The sequence below is a fragment of the Triticum aestivum genome, chromosome 7B (genome assembly GCF_018294505.1).
Source record: "Triticum aestivum cultivar Chinese Spring chromosome 7B, IWGSC CS RefSeq v2.1, whole genome shotgun sequence".
NCBI lineage: Eukaryota > Viridiplantae > Streptophyta > Magnoliopsida > Poales > Poaceae > Triticum > Triticum aestivum.
This window is the reverse complement of record NC_057813.1, coordinates 700,444,847-700,461,981: the sequence shown is the minus strand read 5'-3', so window position 1 is coordinate 700,461,981 and position 17,135 is coordinate 700,444,847. Positions and strand designations below refer to the sequence as shown.

The 17,135-nt window shown below is 47.9% G+C and overlaps 1 pseudogene; it reads left to right on the top strand.

The window, feature by feature from the left end:
- The first annotated feature begins 686 nt into the window (after positions 1 to 686).
- LOC123159593 (BTB/POZ and MATH domain-containing protein 1-like) lies at positions 687 to 1,963 on the top strand (annotated as a pseudogene).
- The last annotated feature ends 15,172 nt before the right edge of the window (positions 1,964 to 17,135 follow it).

Sequence of the window (17,135 nt, the reverse complement as noted above, 5' to 3'; positions counted from 1 at the left end):
CCTTCATCCAACACGCCTATTGATATGGAAAAAGCACCTCTCCATGGACGCGGCGTTTCTGCTCCCGGGCTCAGTTGCACCCGCGTTGAGGAAAAAAATTCAAAATAAATACTAGATAATTCAAAAAACTATTTTTTTTGCGTGGTAGATAATTTGATGCGTGAGGTTTTCTCTAAATTTTAACTCATTTGGACACTTGAACAGCTCTCGGCAAAAAAAAACAAAATCGGGGTCTGTAAGAAAGTTTACAGTTCACGGCTTCATGCACTGTTCTGACCCGATTTGTCTTTTTTGACGAAAGCCGCTCAGATGTCCAAATGAGTTGAAATTTAGAACGGACCTCACGCATCAAATTATCTATCACACACAAAAATTTGGATTTTTTAAATTTTTTTCTAGTATATGTTTTGATTTTTTCTGACCGGTAGCAGATTAGCCTAGGCACCGAGTTGGATTTCCGCCTCTCCATATGATTTGTTTAGCCCGACAAAAAACTATTATTTCAAACAGAGTTTCATGGGTTGGTCCGAAAAACCCTCTCTCAAACGGGGTTAAAATATTTCAATCATAATTAAACGACGAAATTTTCTTATCTATTCCTGCAAAAAAGAAGAAGAAAATTTCTTATCTATCCAAATTCTTTTGAACTTTATTTCAATCGAAGGAGCCCTGGAGTGGGCCGAGCAATTCCCCCCAGTTACCCATTCTCGCGCAGCCGAACCCTCGCTTTCCCCACCATCACCGCCGCCGGCCGCCGATCCCGTCGCCGGTCGCCCTGCGGCGCCTCCCGAGCCTCGTCGCAGCCGTTCTCCGTCCCCCCTGACCCCATCGACACCACCGCCCGCCGCACTTGTTCAGAGTTCAAGCTACCAGCAATGGCGGCACCCCAGAGCCCACAGATCTGGGCGACCTCGACCTCGACCTGCACCGTGGAGAGGGCGGGGGGCGCGCACTTGTTTAGGATCGACGGCTACAGCCTGTCCAAGGGCCTCGGCAAGGGCAACTTCATCCCGTCGGCCACCTTCGCCGTCGGCGGCCACGACTGGCGCCTCCTCTTCTACCCCGACGGCGACACAGAGGCAAGAAACGGCTCCATCTCGGTCCACCTCGAGCTCATGGACGAGGGCGTGGAGGTGAGGGCGCTGTACGATCTGACGCTGTTCAAGCAAGCCGAACCGAAGTCGGGGTGCTTGATGTGGACAAAACCGACGGAGCCGGTGGTGTTCAGCCGCTCCCCTGGTAAAACCTCGCACCGGGGCCATTCCAATTTCGCGGGGAGGAGCATGCTCGAAGCTTGGTCGTACTTGAACTTCCCCCGCGACGTCCTTATCGTTAATTGCAAGCTCCTTGTTATCAAGCTCAAGGAAGCACAGATGCCAAAAACCAGAATGAACTTTGAGACCATCCAAGTGCCGCCTTCAGACCTATCGCATAATCTTGGAAGTTTGCTAGAGGCGGGGGAGGAATCGGATGTGTCTTTCAAGGTCAAAGATGAGGTTTTCACTGCCCATAAAATCGTCCTTGCAATGCGGTCGCCGGTCTTCAAGGCGGAGCTCTATGGGCCGATGAGGGGCAAGTGCGGGCAGAGCATAGCCATTGAAGACATGGAGCCCGCTGTTTTCAAAGCGCTGCTTCACTTTATCTACACAGATGAGTTGCCGCCCATGGACGACCTTGATGGTGATGATGACAAAGAAGAAATGGTCAAGCATTTGCTCGTGGCTTCGGATAGGTATGCCATGGAAAGGATGAAGTTGATGTGCGAGAGAAAACTTTGCAAGTTTCTTGATGCCAAGACTGTGGCGGCCACGTTAGCTCTTGCGGACCAGTATCATTGCAGCAAGCTCAAAGATGCCTGCATTGGATTTATCAACTCTTTGGACAGAATGGATGAAGTGATGACTAGTACAGGGTATCAACACCTGAAAAGAGCATGTCCTACTATCTGTATTGATATATGGGAGAAAGCCGCCAAGGCTCGCAAAATATAGTATGATTGCCACAGGTTAGCTTTAGTGTAGTTACTTCAGTATCCTTTATGTTGCAGTAGAACGTGCCAAAACGTCTTCCTGGGGTCGAAAGGAATGCTGGAAACAACTTAGTTTGAACTGAATTTTATATATGCACTGAAGTTCCTGGAGATTGTCAAGGGATTGATTGATCAGAAAAATCATTGCTGTTTCGCTTTTGCGTTGATTTCTTCAGGTCGTTTCGCTCTCTCCGTAATCTATGTAACCTGGGCAGTCCAGTTCTTTTCCTTCCCTTTGTTGTTGTTTCCCGTGTCTCTGCCATGTGCAGTGGGGTCGTGTAACCTGTTCAGCTTCAGTGTAGTTACTTCAGTTGAGGCTGTAGCAATCTGAGATTAGTTTTTTTATTTCTTAAGTATCGGTTATCGGGGATCTATTGGCTGGAGGTAAGTTTAAAAAATTGTATGCCGCCATGATATATATTATTAACCTATGCTAGATCACTACAAATTCCCTTTTATGCTTTCTCATAGCAATGAGCAGCTATCATGACCATATCAAATGTGAATTGTGGTGAAACATTAGGAAACAGCGTTACTATAGAAAATTATTCAGCAAAATCATTAATCAGTGCCGATTTTTATACTGCGGAAGTCCTAACTATATGCGAGTATGCGACTGGAAGTAAGTCTTGTCACAAGACTAATATCTTGTTCGCATCAATGTTCCGATGTAAAATGGCTGGCTTGCGTTTTGTTACCAGATTTTATTTTTTGTTTATTTGGAGGCAGGCAGAACTTCGGAAAAGAGAACTTTTGGAAGCAAAACCTGTGCAGATTACAAAACCAGTTTGACGAGGCAGCACCCACTGTTTTCTTACGTTTGCTTACCGTGTCATGTTTTATGTTCTTGAATTCCACATTTTGGTCACCCTCTTGTGAAAGGAGAGCATTTCACTTGATAAGCTGTAGAATAGCTACCACTTCAGTTTATTGCTCTAAGTACGAATAGAAAGCTTAACGATTCCTGTTATCGGAGTGATATTGTTGGGCATATAACTACTAGTATGACCCGCCAAAAGCAGCTGGGTTATACTTACAAGTATTTATGAAGACAGAAGCTCACGCTTGAAGACGGCGGCTTAGTAAAGGCCCAACGGCCCAGAGGTGACCTAAGGCCCGTAGTGTTAAACCGCCTTGATCATGTAACTTATACTGTAAGGCAAGAAAGATTAAGAGACCGAGCCGGATACAATCTATAAGCCGGCCGGGACTCTGTCGAGCCGCTGGGCGTCAACCTCAGTATATAAGGGGACGACCCGGCGGCGGTTCAGGGTACGAAAACAACGACTCGAGAGATAGGTCAAGCGATACTGCTTTCTGGTTATCGAGACACACATAATCCCAATCACAACTAGACGTAGGCTTTTACCTTCATCGTAAGGGGCCAAACTAGTATAAAACCTCTCGTGTCTCATGTCCTGATTAACCCCTTCAAGCTTCCTAGTTGCGATGGCTCCACGACTAAGTCCTTTCACTAGGACATCTGACGTGACAATTCCACGACAATTGGCGTCCACCGTGGGGCCAGCGCACGGTGGATTTAAGTTTTTGAAGGGCAGCTTCGAAGGGCTCAACGGAGACGCTGTGGGCCTGATAACCAAGAGTCGTCGCGGCAAGCTCTACATTGACGACGCAGGCTGGGGCCCCGAGGCCGGCTCAATTGAGTACGGGTACCGGGTCCCCTTCGGCGGAATCCACGTCTTTATCGGCAAGATCGGCGAGCCGGGCCCTGACCGGACATCTGCACCGACCTCATCGAAACGGCTCAGTACCCGCCTGGGCTCTTCCGGCTCTGAAGCGTGCCTTCGTGGGATGCATCCACGGTGGGCTCTCTGAAGGATCTGCCTCTGGTGGTGAGGCGGCCATCTACTCTGACGGTGAGTCGTCCACAGGTGAGACGGATTCGTTGTACCAACTGCAGGATGGCGGGCTCGGCGGCTGTTCCGATGGCAGCAGTATTCCGGATTGTCTTGAGCCGTCGTGCAGGATCGGGATCTTCATGGCTGGAACCCAACCCATCCAAGACTCCGCAACTGCAGCAGCGGTAACCTTCGGGTCAGCGGAAGCCAGGGCAGGAGGTCCTGTGCGTTCACCGGCCCAGGTGTTAATGGATCTCACCAACAAATTGACCACCCTCTTAACTACCGTAGTCAGTCCGGCGGATCAAGCCAGTCATGATGCAGAGGTGGCACAGTTAAAGTTGGATATGGCGCAAGCTAAGGAGGACCTGGCAGCAGAAGATGTTAGGATAACCGCAGAGCGGGCGGCTCTGGACGTTCAGGCTCAGCAGATCCAGGCGCATGCTTTCCGGCTTACGCAAGACCAGAACGCGGCTAATGAGGTCATGAGGAGAAGGCATCAGAAGATCCAGTCTCGACTTCCCCCGTTTTATGACCCTCGAAACCTTTTTAACACGCCAGGAGCAAGGCCCAGTAACCCGCGGTGGCTCGTCCCGCAGACAGGCAACCCGCCATGGCTCCCTCCGCGCACAGGGCCAGACCATGTTGCGACACCCGGGGCGGAGCACCATTTCAGTGACCGGTGATGGGACCTCCCCGTGTAAACATGACACCGCCTCCGTACGTACCAACCCCTCCGGGTCATTACTCCAACCCATTTGAAAACATGATAGCGGCCGCAACCCGATTGGCAGCTCTCCCAATTGATGGCGACTCTCCGACTGCAGTTGAAACCCGCCGGTTCAGGGAACTTCTTCAAACGGCTTTTGTACAGTAGGAGGCGTACTCATACAGCCGAGACAGGATCCACTCGACCCCTCATCCAAGCCGTAGCCCGAGTTATAGCAGGCACATGGATTCAGCGGTCGTATCAAGCAATGTTAGACGCCGTGACCAGCCAGGTGGCAGTAACCCGCCGCGTCATGAGGCCGTTAACTTGGTGGAGCAAGAGAGACTACGGCAAGAGGCTGAACGGGTGGCTGAGCAAGCGGCTCAGTTGGCGGCTTATCAGCCATATCCGGTTTACCCAACGACTTCTGTTGAGGCAGGTATAACCACCCGGACTGGAGGAGTCCCGTGTCTGGTGCCGGCTCTACGTAATGAGCGGTTGCCTAATGATTTTAAAGGGCCGAGGAAGGTGCCGAATTACATAGCCGACTTATAGCCTGGGGCATGGATTGAGAGCTACAAGATGGCTATGGAGCTGTTGGAGGTTTCTGACGCAACAATGGCTAAGTACTTCACCATGATGTTGGATGGAACCGCCCGCACCTGGTTGAAAGGCCTGCCACCTAATTCAATCGGTTCATGGGCAGAGTTAAAGGCCCGGTTCATCCAGAACTTCAAAGACACGTGCAAGCAGCCCATGTCAATCGTGGACTTGACGAATTGTAAGCAGGAAGAGGGTGAGTCTACAACCCATTGGGTACGCCGGGTTAAGGGCATAATACATTCATCTGATAAGATGGATGCCGGCTCTGCAGTCTTAATGTTGGAGAAGAATTGCCGTTTCTTACCTCTGAAACAAAAGCTGGGGCGGCTCAAACGTGAGTGCAATGATATGGGCACGCTAATGGCGGCTCTGGTCAAGTATGCCGATTCTGATAGTACCAAGGATCCCGAGTCTGATGATGAGAAGGCAGGGAAGGGAAAGAGGAATGACAACGGCAAGGGCTCTCAGCACAACCTGGCAAGTCAATGAGGTAACAAACGTAAGGATGACGGTAGTTTGGATTTTTTGGCTAACACCAATGCGCAGGGTCATAACCAGCGGCGCAAGGGAAGGCCACCTCCTCGATCCAGCGGGCCAGGACCCACACTTGAGCAGTTATTGAATGAACCTTGTCCGAGACACGGTTCTAAGGAGAAGCCAGCTACACATTTGTGAAAGGACTGCATGATTATGAAGGCGTTCAAGAATTCCAACATGTTTGATGGTAACAATGGCCCGGGCGGCTCAGGTGATGGCGGCTTTCATGGCCCGGGCGGCGGGTCAAATCCCAATTTTCAAAATTCCCAGGGAAATCAGGATGGATATAACAAATAGGCTGGCCAGGGCAGTCAACAGCAGCAGCAAGGCGGATACCAAAGCAATCCAAAGCAGCTGAACAGTGGGCAATATCATGTGTTTACCATCAGCTTGTGTAAACGGGACCAGAAACTTCATAAGAGGGCCGTGAATGCGGTTGAGCCAGCAATTCCTCGTTACTTGAGGTGGTCTGAACAACCTATCATATGGAGTAGAGAGGATCACCCTCCCCGGGTTGACAATCCGGGTCATTTAGCCCTGGTCGTGGCCCCTCAAGTGGGTGGATACAAGTTCACCAAGGTGCTGATGGATGGAGGCAGCAACATCAATATCCTTTATTATGAGACCTTCCGTCGCATGGGGCTGACTGATAAGAGCCTTAAGAAGTCCAACACTGTTTTCCATGGAGTTGTACCTGGTAAGTCGGCGTATCCGGTCAGCAAGATAGAGTTGGAGGTGGCATTATGATTCCAGAGCCGAGAAGTTAACATTTGAAGTAGTTCAGATCAAGAGCCCATATCATGCTCTGTTTGGGCGGCCGGCTTATGCCAAGTTCATGGCACGGCCATGTTATGTGTACTTGCAGCTCAAGATGCCGGGTTATAAGGGAACCATTACGGTGCACGGGAGCCGCAAGGTGGCTCTGGAATGTGAAGAAGGTGACGCGGCTTATGCTGAGTCGGCTTGCGCGACGGAAGAGTTAAAGTTCTACAAGGACAATGTTGACCCGGCAGATATGACATCTTTGAAGAAGCCAACTACAGAGCATGAGCCGGTCATGAAATTCCAGTCGGCGGAGGAGACTAAGCTTGTCGATTTTGTCCCAGGCGATTCATCCAAGCAATTCAGTATCATCACTAATTTGGATCCCAAATAGGAAGGCGCGCTCATCGAGTTCATCCGTGAGAATTGGGACATTTTTTCATGGAAGCCATCTGACATGCCAGGTGTACCGAGAGAACTCGCTGAGCACACTCTTAATATTGATCCAAAGTTTAAGCCAGTCAAGCAATTTATTCGGCGGTTTAATGAGAGAGAAGGAAAGCTATTAGTGAAGAAGTGGCCCGGCTCTTGGCGGCTGGGTTTATCATTGAGGTGTTTCATCCAGAGTGGCTGGCTAACCCAGTGCTTATTCTTCAGAAAAACGGCACCTGGCATATGTGTGTGTGGATTACACGGACTTAAACAAAGCTTGGTCTGCTGATCCTTTTGCTCTCCCTCGTATTGATCAGATCATCAATGCTACGGCGGGTTGTGAGCGTTTGAGCTTTTTGGATGCTTACTCTGGTTATCATCATATCAAAATGGCTGTTAAGGACAAGGAGAAGACGGTGTTCATCACTCTGTTTGGAGCCTTCTGCTATGTTTCAATGCCTTTTGGGCTCAAGAGTGCCCAGGCGACTTACCAGCGATGCGTACAGAATTGTCTACATGACCAGATTGGGACGCAATGTTCATGCTTACATGGATGACATCGTGGTTAAGTCCAGAGAGAAAGAGACCTTGATCGATGATCTCAAGGAAAACTTTGATAATCTCCGGGTTTACAAGATGATGCTTAACCCGGCCAAATGTGTGTTTGGTGTGCCTGCAGGCAAGCTTTTGGGCTTTCTGGTTTCTAACAGAGGCATCGAAGCTACCCCGGAGAAGATCAAAGCCATCACCTCCCTGGCCAAGCCGGTGTGTATTAATGATGTCCAGCGTTTGGCGGGTCGTATCGCCGCCTTAAGCCAGTTCATAAGCCGGTTAGGGGAGAAGGCTATGCCGCTGTATCAGATGATGAAGAAGACGGATAGCTTTACTTGGAATGATGCCGCCAATACTGCCTTTGAAAATCTAAAGAGACAGTTGGCTGAGCCGCTGGTTCTTGCTGCTCCCATTGATAAGGAGCCCTTGCTCCTATATGTGTCTGCTAACACACGTGCTGTCAGTGTGGCTATTGTGGTGGAACGCAAGGAGGCTGGCAAGGAGCACCCTGTTCAGCGGCCGGTTTACTACATCAGTGAGGTACTGATTGAGTCCAAGCAGCGATATCTGCACTGGCAGAAACTTGTCTATGGGGTGTTTATGGCCAACCGGAAGATTAAGCAATACTTCTTGGGCCATCCCATCACTGTGGTTAGTTCTGCCCCCTTGGGGGATATTATTCAGAACAGAGAGGCCACAGGGCGAGTCGCCAAATGGGCCATTGAGCTTGGGCCTCATGGTTTAAAATATGTTCCACGCACGGCTATTAAATCTCAAGCATTGGTGGATTTCATGAATGACTGGATAGAATTGCAGATGCCTGAGGAAAAGCCGGACAATACCTATTGCACAATTCATTTTGATGGGTCTAGGCAATTGGAAGGCTCGGGGGCTGGAGTTATTCTGGCTTCCCCTCGGGGTGATAAGTTTTGTTATGTACTCCGGTTGATGTTTCCTTGTACTAACAATGCAGCTGAGTATGAAGCCCTGCTCCATGGTCTCCGGATGGCTAAAGAGATGAATTTAAGCCGGGTAAGGTGCTGCGGCGACTCAGATCTAGTGGCTCAGCAAGTGTCAGGCAAGTGGGACTCAAAGGACCCTCTCATGGTGGCTTATCACCGGGAGGTTGATGCAATTGCAGGGCACTTCAAGGGTTATCAGGTGGAACACATTGATCGTAGAAAGAACGAGGCGGCTGACGCCTTAAGCCGGCTGGGATCTCAGGGTAAGCCGGTGCCGCCTAATACTTTCTTGGATGTTTTGAATAACCCTTCTGTCAAACTACCTACAGAGGAAGATTTGGCTGTTCCTGACCCTGAGGCACAGTTGGTGGCGGCTCTTCATATCATCCCAGATTGGACGGTGCCGTATCTGGCATATATGACACGGGGAGAGTTGCCTGAATATGAAACCTTGGCCAGGCAGATAACCCGGCGGTCTAAGTCCATGACGATTATCAATGGCGAGTTACATCATTGCAGTGTTATAGGGGCTTTCTAGCGTTGCATCTCTCCTGAAGAAGGCCAAGAAATTCTACGTGAGATTTACGAAGGGGATTGCGGTCATCACGCCGGATCAAAATCTCTTGTGGCTAAGGCTTTTCGTCATGGGTTTTATTGGCTGACGGCTCACGCAGACGCAGAGGATCTGGTCAGTAAATGTGATGGTTGTCAGAAGTTCTCAAGACGGGCTCATGTGCCGGCTCAAGAGTTGAGGATGATTCCAATTACTTGGCCGTTTGCGGTCTGGGGGCTTGACATGGTTGGGCCTTTCAAGAGATCCAAAGATAAAAAGACTCACCTTTTGGTGGCAGTTGATAAGTTTACAAAGTGGGTCGAGGCAGAGCCGGTCAGTAAGTGTGATGCAGCCACGACGGTTCAATTCATGAAGAAGGTGATATTTCGTTTTGGTTTTCCACACAACATTATAACTAACAATGGCACTAATCTGTCTAAAGGCGCCATGGAGGAGTTCTGTCAGCGTGAGCATATCCGGCTTGATGTTTCATCAGTGGCTCACCCTCAGTCCAATGGTCAAGCCGAGAGAGCCAATCAAGAGATCCTAAAAGGCATTAAGCCCCGGCTCTTTGTTCCTTTGCAACGGACACCGGGTTGTTGGGTTGAGGAGTTACCTTCAGTGTTATGAAGCATCAACACTACTCCTAACAGATCTACGGGTTATACGCCTTTCTTCATGGTCTACGGAGCTGAGGCGGTTTTCCCTAGTGACATCCGTCATGATTCACCTCGTGTGGCGGCTTATGTGGAGGAAGACAATGAACAAGCACGCCAGGATGCTCTTGATCTGTTAGATGAACATCGAGACTTGGCAGTCGCCCATTCGGCCATTTATCAACAGGATTTGCGCCGTTACCACAGCCGCCGAGTTAAGTCCAGATCTTTTCAGGAAGGTGACCTAGTGCTCTGGCTCATCCAGGATCAAACTGATGCTCACAAGTTATCCCCACCTTGGGAAGGACCATTTGTGGTCAGCAAGAACTTAAACAACGGGTCATATTACCTTATTGACGTTCGAGAGCACAAAGAATCACGTAAGTCGGAGAAAGAGACCCGGAGGTCGTGGAACATTGCTCATCCCCGGCCCTACTACACTTGAGCCATATGATCCACTGATGTACATATTTTGACCAATGTATATATTATGATAAATAATAAAGCAGGACCTCTGTCCTTTTTCCCTTCTCACAAGGTAAATTTTTCATTATTATTATCATCTTTTTATCACATGATCGTTCGGGGGCGGGTCATATTTGATCCGGCTCAGCTTGTTCTAATCCGGATTACGATTCTATTTGAATCTAGTTGTTCAAAATTATGGTCACTAGGGGGCTTCCTGTTCAAACATAGGTCGTATTCGAACCAAAGAGAACATAGCTGTCGATACCCTTTTGATTGACACACTGCCGAGCTCACTTGGGGGCTTCTTGATCATATTCGAATCATAGCTTAACCCCATTTGGGAACCGACTTTGACCGTATTCGAATCAGAGTCGTTAAAAAACTCTCAAGGTCATTAGGGGGCTTCCTGTTCAAACATAGGTCGTATTCGAACCAAAGAGAACACAGCTGTCAGTACCCTCTTGATCGGCGCAATGCCAAAGCCATTGGGGGCTACATGATCGTATTCGAATCCTAGCTTAAACCCCTCTGGGACGTTTCACTGGTCGTATTCAAATCAATAGCCTTGCCATTGTTATTTTCTCTTTTTTGATTTACGTTATCTTTGGAAGCCCTATTGTTTGACTCCAGACTTCTCCTGAAGCTTACAGTTGTAAATATAGTAACTTACAGTTGTAAATATAGTAACTGTAACCCGGTTCAATATCGACTGATGAGTCGCCAGCCCTTAAGCATCAAGGTGCTTTCCGGGTATCCAATTATCGGATCTTCATCCTTACCGGCCGGGTCATATGAACCGGTGGGGCCAGTGGAAAATCTTATTATAAGTTGTGTTTTTATCAACCAGCTAATATATGATTAGTTTGATCACATTTTTGGCCTAGCAGTTTATTTGCAGAACAATTTTTTCAACAACAATCAACTGTGTTCACGAATATAACAAGGCGGCTTAAAAATGTTAAACATCAAAGCATGCACGATGGCATGGCCACAACAGAGTTATCTCTACCCTATTACATGACTTATTAAGTCCAAATAGTTTGCATTGTTTTTTACACCAGGTACTAAGTCGCCATGACAGCTTCACCTTCAGTATTGGCCGGAAGCGTCCGGGTTAGCCCTCTCCACGTTTGTGCTCTGCTCCTTTTCCTGGAAGGTTGATGATGACCAGTCAATGTTGTTTAAGGCTTCAAATTCTGCTTCATCATCAACTGCCGGGTCAACTTCAAGAGCAAAGGTATGCTTATGGATTGGGGGAATCAGACTGGTCACGTCATATTCGGGTGTTGGAATCCTTCGTCCTTGTTCATCATAACCCGCCTGGTACATGGTATAATCTATTTCAGTTGCTATCAAAGTCGCCACAGGGCGTACCTCTTTGACACAGGCAAGGAAATCCGCATCCTCAAATGGCGTGCCATCTTCTTTGAGACTTGGGTAACCAATGGCAATATCCTCCGGTGTAATTCAGGTAGCCAGGCCTTAGCCCGGCTTAGAGCGTTTATTGCTCTGGCTCTTGTAGCTGACCGCCTCAATTCATTGATCCGTTGAGGGAGGACGGAAATCTTACTCAAGACCCGTGGGAGGAGGGTTGGAACCTCATTGGATAGGGCCACTGAAGCAAGGGTCCGTTGTGACCTGGTGTACAATTGTTCCACCAAGGTATACACGGGTTTCAGCTTCGTCAGCATGTTGTGGTTTAAATTTGTGCTTCTGGGGCCTGTACAAAGCATATTCAGGAAAGTTAAATTCTGGCACATATTCTATTGCACGGCTTATGATATGAACACAAGGGCAAGGCGGCTTACCGAAGATGGCCGCGACCATTTGTGAAATATGGCGCTTTAACCCGGACAATTCTCCGGTGACTTCTTCAAGAGCCGTTTCTGCTTTTTCAGCTCGACTTATCAATGCGGTCTTCTCATCCGCCCAGGCTTTCTTTTCAGCTTCAAAGTCCTTCTTCAGTTTTTCCTGTTCAGAAACACTGAACTCGAACTTACTATTGGCCTTCTCAACTTCTGCCTCTTGGAATTCAAGGCGGCTCTTCAAATTGGTCACCTCTGATTCAAGCTGACTCGTGGTAGCCTGTGCAAGTATACAATCAAGTAAGTTGTTTATGCCGTATTAAAGTCCCAAGCACTTTGCCAACAATATACTTGGCACTTGGGGGCTAATGTCTTGCAGAGTTTTTCTTTTCTATGACGGTTAATTATATGGTGATTCATATGCAATAAGTCCCAAGCATTTTGTAAACAATAACACTTGGCACTTGGGGGCTAATGCATATCGTTGTTTAGAAGACCTATAAGACTCTCTATAAAGAGCCGGCTCAACCATATTGGTTAAGCCGCCCCTTGGGAACTACATGGTAAGCCGGAAGTTTATTCTTTTGTTATGTTGTCAAATTTATTTCTAAGTCTACATCATAAGTATCTTAAGCAGCAGACTTGGGGGCTAACATACTGAAGGATAAAGGAACAAAACAAAACGGGTTATACCTCGAATTTATGGTGCATCTACTCTACCATATCAATCTCAAGATTCCGGCTATTGTGCGCTTGGCTCATGTAGCCAGAGAAGACATCTCCAATACTCATATGAGCATAATTGGTGACATCCATCTTGACTCGGCACTGGTCCAATAGTTCTTCCTTGGCAGAGCATTTGGCCAGCACGGTTGGCCTCCCCGGGTCAGCATGGCCAGTCCCGGTGATCTCGACTTCAGCATTGGAAGGATCAGCTATCCGGGTTGGACTGGGAGGTTTGGGAATTTCTGAATCAACAGCGCCTTGGTCAGTGGGCAGGTCACTAGGAGGTGACACATCTCGTGCTGGTTTTTGTGGCGGCTCATGAGTACTTGACTCCGACACAGTTGTTTCCAGAGCCGGCTCATCAGTGGCGACTCTCTCATCAGCTGGTTTATTTTTTCTAATGCTCTTGCTGGGTTTAGCTTGACCACTGCATTCAAATAAAAAGGTTAATACAGAAGTAAGAAGATGACAATAGTTACAAAAGCGAGTGGCTTATTATACCCTGGTACAGTCTTGAAAGTCGGCAGATTGGACTGCAATGACTCGCCGGAGGGAGGGGAAGTATCCTGATAATCTGAGTCAGGGGAAGTGAGTGGTTGACGAAAGAGACCCGCCAAGGGGTAAAACTTAGTTAAAATAGAGGTAACCTCGTTTCGGCATTTCCTTGGAGTATTTGGTAAGCCGGAGGAAAGCTCCACGTCCTTGCTAGTCCGGGTCTGCCTCCGGCTCTCATGAATTTGCCGCTTCAAAAGAAATTGAGGATCGTGATGAGCTAGAGGATGAGAAAATCTTACTTTCCGGTTCTGCGGATTTTCTGTCTTGGCAAAGGCTCGGAGTCGGAGGAAAGGATAGTTACCTCGTCAGCCTTGCTACGGCTTGTCCCAGTGTCCTCCTGCTGATGATCAGTGTCAATAAGATGATTAAAGAATAAGCCAAGGGAGTCAAGGGCTACCTCTGACTCAGAAGAGTCTAACAGCCGAAGCAAGTCGGGAGCAGTAGCTTTCTTGCCCTTCCTTTGGGCAGCTTCTTTCCTGGCGGCTCTCTTTTCTTTTCTGGCTTTTTTAGCCGCTTCATGATCAAATTTAACTTTCCAAAATTTATCACCCGCCTGCAAAGATCAAGTATATTGTGAATATGGATGAAGCATTAAGAAAATAAGGTAAACATTTTTATATCGGTGTTTCTACCTTTGGAGCCGGGTTGTTTTTGCAGAACGGAGCGAGACCCACTTCGCCACAATCCGCCAGAGTCTCATTGAGAAGAGATTTGGTCATGTCGTGAACAACATGAGCAGGTAAGTCAACAGAGCTGTGGCGCAGGGGGTCATTCTTGGCGCCAGTGTATTCACACATTAATACGGTGCGGCGGCTTAATGTGATAACCCGCTAGGCAAGCCAGACTGGAACCAGGTCAATGCCCATCTACCCGTTCACCAACAGCGCTTTGATCTTGGCTATAGTAGGAGAGAGGGATCTGCGTTCTGCGGAAGTAATTTTGTCTGGCAGATGATGGTTGGTGTCAAGACGGAGGGCACGAAAGCCGGGCAGAGGATTCTCGTCAGCCGGGGAGGTATCTTTGCAGTAGAACCACGTCATGTTCCAATCTTTTGGATGGCTTGGTGGGTTGGCATAAGGGAAAAGTGCATCCCTGCGGCGCTGAATTGAAATCCCACCGAGTTCCAAGCTCTGACCACTGGCGGTTCAAATAAAATAGCTCTCTGAAAAGTAACAAGTTTGACTCTTCACCAAGGTAAACTTCGCTGAACACTTGGAAGTTGCAGATGTTAGACACGGAATTGGGTCTGATGTCTTGTGGGTGAAGGTCAAAAAACTTCAGCACATCTCTGAAAATTTTTGAACCGGGAGGAGTAAAGCCCCGGTTCATATGATCGGTAAAGACAACCACCTCTCCGTCTTTGGGCTGAGGGATTACTTCGTCCGGGTGAGGAGCACGGTAAGGCATGACTCCTTTCTTGGGCAGATAGCCGGTTGTGACGAAGTCATCTAAGGTGCTGTCGGTGACAATGGATTTCACCCAATTGCAAGTGGTAGGTGCCTTGGGCGCCATTATGTTTGAAAGCCTAAATGCAAGGTAAATAAGGCCGGTTCAAATTTAAGCCGGGCAGGAAAAATATTGCTGGAAGAAACTATGGCGACTTATGAAGGGGCCTAATGGTATAAGGATATTCCATCCGGGTTACGTAAGCCGCCATGAGTGTTTTAAAGCCATCAGTGTTATTTCAACTAACAGGGGAAGGTCAGTCTATCACTTTTCTTAAGCCGGCAGTCAGAGCCGCTAGGACCAGCAAGTCTAACAAGTTATGGATTTTTCCTAAGTATAGGACAAACAAGTTTCACAGTTTGCAGTAATTATTTTGGATCAAACAAAGGTTCAGAAAAGAAAAATTACTAGACCTAAAAACAGAGCGCAGAGAAGTTCGTGTGCTGTGATGAGATTTTCTTACAAGCAAAAAAGGATTACTGTTAATCAAAATGGATGCGGAATATGAACCGCATCAGATTTATGGGGTCTTTTGGATCTGACAAAGCCATGGCAAGGAAAAAACGCAAAGCTCGGATGAACTGTGCCTGTACAGAGGAACGCACCGACCCTAATACAGATCTACGGCGCGGAAAGGAGAAGAACTTACTGCGATGGATCTGCGGAGGAGGAGCGTTGTTGTTCTCTGGTCAAGATCAGGTCGATGCAGCGGCCAAGCTCGATGAGGACGAAGGGCGCAGTGGCAACGGTGGCGGAGCTCCAGTGGCAGATGGGGGCGAGAGGAAGAAGATGCGAAACGGAGAATGAGAGGAGACCTAGTCGGGCCTACTTATAAGGAAAAACCTGTGAAGTGGGCGCGAAAAACGAGGAGGCCGAAAAACATAGTTATCCAACTACAAAGGCGCCTCGATTTTCGGATGGTCATTAAGACAAAGATCCGTTGAGATGTGTTGGACAAAGCATACATTTATGATAGGTGACGTCATGGCGGGTTACCACAAACTTGAAGGATGACGTCATGGCGGGTTATATGAATCTTCTTAAATAAGAGGCGGAGAACTTTTTCTTAAGTATTGAAGACTGAAATGAACTAGTTCAAATCAGCCTGGGGCCTAATGTTGGGGATATAACTACTAGTATGACCCGCCAAAAGCAGCTGGGTTATATTTACAAGTATTTATGAATACAGAAGCTCACGCTTGAAGACAGCGGCTTAGTAAAGGCCCAACGGCCCAGAGGTGACCTAAGGCCCGTAGTGTTAAACCGCCTTGATCATGTAACTTATACTGTAAGGCAAGAAAGATTAAGAGACCGAGCCAGATACAATCTATAAGCCGACCGGGACTCTATAGAGCCGCTGGGCGTCGACCTCAGTATATAAGGGGACGACCCGACGGCGGTTCAGGGTACGAAAACAATGACTCGATAGCTAGGTCAATCGATTCTGCTTCCTGGTTATCGAGACACACATAATCCCAATCACAACTAGACGTAGGCTTTTACCTTCATCACAAGGGGCCGAACTAGTATAAAACCTCTTGTGTCTCTTGTCCTGATTAACCCCTTCAAGCTTCCTAGTTGCGATGGCTCCACGACTAAGTCCTTTCACTAGGACATCTGACGTGATAGTTCCACGACAGATATGCTGACACATCTCATCTGTAAGTAGGCCTTGAACTGGCATGCTATGGTAGCATGAGACTTGCTTTCTCAAGAGAGATTTACTTAGTACAATATTTATTCCTACTTTCCATTGCTTAATGGTAGCAATTGTTGTTTAATCTATGCTATCTGGATCCAATTTTTAGTTCTTGCAAAGGCCTCTCAACATTTGTGTACGGTTACTTGAATTTATTCTTGATTAGAATCTTCACATATGCAGAGATTTGTAACCTTGAGATTTAGTTACCACATGAAAATCACATTGTAAGAATGTCTCCGTAGTGGGACATGGTTTTCTGCTCTAACATCGTCGCTATGGCAGGGTATGGAGACATATCTTAGACGCGGAAGAGGATCCTCTGACTTACAGGAAGGAAGTCAGGGTGCTACAATACCCTTCTTGAGTAAAACAGACGAGGCAAGTGTACACAAATTACTGTTGTATCGTTGTATTAGAGCACTGTTTATGAAACCTCAGGGAAGGGAAGTCAGGCTACTGTAGCTCCCCTGACTTCCCTTATAGCAAGTCAGAGGATCCACTTCCTGCCTTTGTCACCAAGTTGTTTGTTTATGATCAAGATTTGACTGATCAGTTCTATATATGCTTAGTTAAGATACCATCAGTCTCAAGTGGTTGACTGTCTGTGCTAAGGAATGGTTGAAGAGGTGGTTCCTGTATGCCGTGGGAGAGGTCGGTCGTTGCCAGATGAAGTACAGCACAATTCTCACGGAAAGGCTGAAGAGGTCTTGGTCAGACTTAGGGCCGTTCGGAAGTGCTCCGGCTCCGCGCTTCTCCGGAAGCGGGCGAGGAGCTGGCCG